The sequence below is a fragment of the Erinaceus europaeus genome, chromosome 12 (assembly GCF_950295315.1).
Source record: "Erinaceus europaeus chromosome 12, mEriEur2.1, whole genome shotgun sequence".
Lineage (NCBI taxonomy): Eukaryota > Metazoa > Chordata > Mammalia > Eulipotyphla > Erinaceidae > Erinaceus > Erinaceus europaeus.
Genome location: NC_080173.1, coordinates 86731293 through 86737114, shown reverse-complemented (window position 1 = coordinate 86737114; position 5822 = coordinate 86731293).

Genomic DNA, 5822 nt, shown 5'->3' with positions numbered 1-5822 from the left:
ACGAACTTCCCTACCTGTGTACCTCAGGTTTAGGACTTTGATGTCGACAGAGTTGGACTGTGACAAATGAACCAGATTCAGGATGACCAAAGAAAGTTGCATCTTAATCTCTATCCCTAGCAGCACCATTAAACTAGAGCTAATCACTGCTCTAGTTAAAAAATAATTATGTGGGGAGTCAGGCAGTAGCGCAGCGGGTTAAGCACATGTGGCGCAAAGCGCAAGGACTGGCAAAAGGATCCCGGTTCGAGCCCCGGGCTCTCCACCTGCAGGGGAGTCGCTTCACAAGCGGTGAAGCAAGTCTGCAGGTGTCTGTCTTTCTTTCCCCTTCTCTGTCTTCCCCATCTCTTTCCATTTCTCTCTGTCCTATCTAACGACGACAACAATAATAACTACAACAACAATAATGACAAGGGCAACAAAAGGGAAAATAAATTAATATAAAAAATAAAAAAATAATTATGGGTGGTCGGGCGGTAGTGCAGCGGGTTAAGTGCACGTGGCGCAAAGTGCAAGGACCGGTGCAAGGATCCCGGTTTGAGCCCCCAGCTCCCCAACTGTAGGGGAGTCGCTTCACAGGCTCTGAAGCAGGTCTGCAGGTGTCTATCTTTTTCTCCTCCTCTCTGTCTTCTCGTCCTCTCTCCATTTCTCTCTGTCCTATCCAACAACAACGACATCAATAACAGCGATAATAATAACTACAACAACGATAAAACAACCAGGGCAACAAAAGGAAAAAAATGACCTCCAGGAGCAGTGGATTTGTGGTGCAGGCACCGAGCCCCAGCAATAACCCTGGAAGCAAAAAAAAAAAAAAAATTACCATGGGAGAGCACTAGATGGTGGCTCACCTGTTTGAGGGCACATGTTACAGTCCAGGACCCAGGTTCAAGGCCCTTGTCCCCACCTGTAGGGGGAAAGCTTCATAAGCAGTGAACCATTGCTGCAGGTGTCTATCTACCTCTCTCTCCCTCTCTACCTCCCCTCACTCTCAATTTCTGGCTGTCTCCATCCAATAAATAAATAAACATTAAAAAAAAAACCTTCCTAGGTGTCTGTTTGAAAAATTAAGTGCCCTTAGAGTCATCTGAATTTTGCTCAGGATTCTAGCCTTTAGATTTATAGAGCTGTGTGGTTTCTTTTTCAGTTCATAATTCCTCTTTATTGTTGTTATCTTGGCTGTAATCTTTGTTTACCCAGGTTCTGACATTTTCACTCCAGAATTAATCTCCCCAGATGGCCTGTTCTACTGTGTTTTCCAAGCAAACAAAGTGGACAGGAAATAAGAATTTCCTGGGCAAAGTAAACTTTCCGTCTTCATGTGAGACTTTGTCTTTTAGAAGCTTGTTTGTTTTATGTCTACTTCTCCTATTTGCAGTAGGTTAACTATTTTTATTTATTTATTTTTTTGTTTGGATCCCACTGGATTTTATCTTTTTCCATTTAGTACTAGATCCCCATAGTTTGTCTTTTGCTTCTCTGAGTTGCTTTTGCAGAATTCTATTGTTCTATGTCATTTGAACCTCTACATCCTTTCTATTGACCAGCTCCTTGCTCAGAATAACTTCTCCACATCTGGAACTTTGACCTAAGATTTCTTTTCAATTTAGTCACTTCCCTTAACATTACAGGGTAAGTGGTTAGTAGAGGAGCTCTGCTGAGTCTTTCCTTCTTGGAGTTTGCATAGTCATTCACTCCTGACTTTGGTGAGTTCTTCAGTGACCAGATGCTTGTTGCTCTCCCCGACGACACACACACACACATACACACACCACTGCTCTCGGTGTGCTTTTTAAAAAAATATATAAATTGGGAGTTGGGTGGTAGCGCAGCGGGTTAAGCACACGTGGCACAAAAAATATATAAATTGGAATTTTCTGTGATGTTTATTTTTTTTAATATTTATTTATTTATATACTTTTGTTGCCCTTGTTTTATTGTTGTAATTATTATTGTTGTTGTCATCGTCATTGGAAAAGACAGAGAGAAATGGAGAGAGATGGGGGAAGACAGGGGGCGGGGAGAAAGATAGACACCTGCAGACCTGCTTCACCTCCTGGGAAGCGACTCCTCTGCAGGTGTGGAGCTGGAACTGGGATCCTTATGCCGGCCCTTGTGCTTTGCGCCACCTGCACTTAACCCGCTGCGTTACAGCCCAACTCCCGTGATGTTAATTTTTATTTATTTAAATATTTATTCATTTTCCCTTTTTATTGCCCTTGTTGTTTTTATTGTTGTAGTTATTATTGTTATTGTTGTTATTGATGTCATCGTTGTTGGATAGGACAGAGAGAAATGGAGAGAGGAGGGGAAGACAGAGAGGGGGGAGAAAGATAGACACCTGCAGACCTGCTTCACCACCTGTGAAGCGACTCCCCTGCAGGTGGGGAGCCGGGGTTCGAACCAGGATCCTTAGGACGGTCCTTGCGTTTTGTGCCACCAGCGCTTAACCTGGTGTGCTACCACCCGACTTCCGATTTTATTTTATTTTTTATTGGGGGGTTTTTAATGGTTTACAGTAAATACACTTGGTACATCTGTAACATTTCTCAGTTTTCTGCAAAACACTCTCACACACCCCCCTCTGCAGCCTAGGTCTTCCCCCACCACCGTGCACCAGGACCTGCAAGTCCTCCCCCACCCTTGACTGAGTGCTTCACTTTGGTGCCATTCACCAAATGTATGTTATTTTTTTATTGCTACCAGGAGTGTTTTGGAGGCTTGGTGCCTGCACTATGAATCCACTGCTCCCTGGGCCACTTTTTCCCTTCCTTCTTTGATTCCTTTCTTTCTTTTTTTTTTTTTTTTGGCCTCCAGGGTTACTGCTGGGGCTCAGTGCCTACAGCATGAATCCACTGCTCCTGGAGGCCATTTTTCCCCCTTTTGTTGCCCTTGTTGTTGTAGCCTTGTTGTGGTTATTATTGTTGTTGCTGATGTCGTTCATTGTTGGATAAGGCAGAGAGAAATGGAGAGAGGAGGGGAAGACAGAGAGGGGGAGAGAAAGATAGACACCTGCAGACCTGCTTCACCACCTGTGAAGCTACTCCCCTGTAGGTGGGGAGCCGGGGGCTCGAACCTGGATCCTTACGCAGGTCCTTGCACTTTGTGCCACGTGCGCTTAACCTGCTGTGCTACCGCCAGACTCCCCATGATGTTTATTTTTTATTTTATTTATTTATTTATTGGATAGAGACAGCCAGAAATTGAGAGGAAGAAGATAGAGAGGGAGAGAGACAGACACCTACAGTAGTACCGCACCACTTGCAAAGCTTGAACCCAGGTCCTTGCACATTGTAATATGTGTGCTCAACCAGGTGCACTGCCACCACCACCCTTTTTTTTCACTTTATGGGGTACTAATGATTTTAGTGAATAACCAAAAAGAGAAGGACAAATACCAGATTAACTCACTCATAGGTGGAATTTAAAAACAAGGACAATAAGGGAAACTAAGTGAACCTTGAACTGGGTGTGGTGTCCTGCACCAAAGCAAAGGGGCCTGCGTTGGAGTGGGCAGCATTTTTTTTATCATCAACTCTTTTTTGCCTTTCTCCTGAATTTGCAGGAAATGCTTGTCTTAAACAGAACAAGAAAAAAGGGGAGTTGGGCGGTAGCGCAGCGGGTTAAGCGCAGGTGGCGCAAAGCGCAAGGACCGGCATAAGGATCCCGGTTCGAGCCCCCGGCTCCCCACCTGCAGGGGAGTCGCTTCACAAGCGGTGAAGCAGGTCTGCAGGTGTCTATCTTTCTCTCCCCCTCTATGTCTTCCCTTCCTCTCTTCATTTCTCTCTGTCCTATCCAACAACAGTGATATCAATCTTAACTACAACAAGGGCAACAAAAGGGAATAAATAAATAAATATGAAAAAAAAAAGAAAAAGGAGCAGTAAGATCTTGCCTTAGCATGCAACTCAATTTACCCTTGATAACCCAGTTGTCTTCCACCCCTGAAGTAACCTGTCTGAAATAGGGTGGAACCTGGGAGTTGGGCGGTAGCGCAGTGGGTTAAGCGCACATAGTGCGAAGCACAAGGACCGGCGTTAAGTATCTGGCTTGGAGCCCCCGGCCTCCACCTGCAGGGAAGTTGCTTCATAAGTGGTGAAGCAGGTCTGTAGGTGTCTATCTTTCTCTCCCCTGCTGGGATAGCCTGAGGCTGCTTCTTCCCAAGTAAGTGCTCTCTGGGTTGGAGAGAACTCAACTGGAGCCAACCTAGAATGCTTCGTTGGGAGAGGGATCAGGAACTCGTGCAGGGCTAGCACAGAAGACAGACTCTGGGACTCTCGGAGCCAGAAGGCAATCCCAAGTGTGTTTATTCAGAAAAGCAGCTGTATATATATACTCGCCAAGTAGGGTGAAAACAGGATGTGCTGTAGAGAGGGTAGAGTGAAAAGAGACTGGTGGAAATCAGGGTGTACTAGGAGAGGGGGCAGAGCAAAAAGACATCGTGAACCAGTGGGGATTAAACCAATGCCCTGTAGGCAGGGAGGTTCTTAGTTAACGTGGTTATGTAAACAGACTGCAGCAGTAAGTAGGGGGAAGCTGGCATACTGCCCAACACTCCTCCTCTCTCTGTCTTACCCTCCTCTCTCCATTTCTGTCTGTCCTATCCAACAACAATAACAACCACAACAGCAATAATAACTACAATAATAAAAAACAACAAGGGCAACAAAAAGGAAAATAAATAATAAATAAATATTTAAAAAAAGAAAAAAAATAAGGTGGAACCTGTCCGGACACCTGTAAGTTCCCACCCTTTTCCTCTCCTTATCACAGATACTCTTGTTGCAGTCTGTGGTCATTCTTGGCTTTTCCTTTATCCATACAATGTGCATACATTCATTCAAAATGTAAAAGCCTGGCTATGTGCTGGCCATCGAATAAACAGTCATGGCAGGAAGTACTAAATGCTGAAGTAGAGCACAAAACACAGAATTAGTCTGTAAACAGGTGTTCAGAGAGGCACCACATACAAGTCACCTGGATTGACTTTGGAAGGATTATTTGTTGTTCACTAGTACTATCAGTTCCACTTTGTACTAGATTATTTGTTGTTCACTAGTACTATCAGTTTCACTTTGTACTTTTCTACTTTGTACTAGAAGGCTCCCCCTCACTCCCTTTCTGCTAGTGCCTTGCTGAGGCTTCTAGTCTGCACAGTTCCACAATTCCCAATAAACCTTTTTTTTCAGATAGAAGAGAAAGAGAAACAGAATGAGGAAGACACCACAGTATCACCCCACTATCCATGAAGCTTTGTCTTTGTAGGCTGCTCCCACGTGGTGACAGGGGCTCCATTCAGGTCCTCAAACATGGTATATTGTGCTCTACTGGATGAACTACTGCCCAGACCACTAGAAGATTTCTTGCTGGGGAATAGACTTGGCATGATCTTCCATTGAAAAATCTGCTAGACATCACCTTAACTGAAAGAGACAGAGATAGAGGGAGAGACATCTGCAGCACTGCCTCCCCCCTGCAAGAAGGAGCCAAGGGCTTAACACCCGGTCCTTGTGTGTAGTAACATGTGTGCTCTACCAGGTGAGCCACCACCTAACCCCTCAATTTCTTACTGTAGAGCTTTAAGATTTATTTGTGTGACTGGAAGGTGGCACATTGGAGAAAGAATTAGACTCTCAGGAGTTGTTGTTATTGATGTTGTCATTGTTGGATAGGACAGAGAGAAATGGAGAGAGGAGGGGAAGACAGAGAGGGGGAGAGAAAGATTGACACCTGCAGACCTGCTTCACCACTTGTGAAGTGACTCCCCTGCAGTTGGGGAGCCGGAGGCTCGAATGAGTATCCTTACATCGGTCCAAGCACTT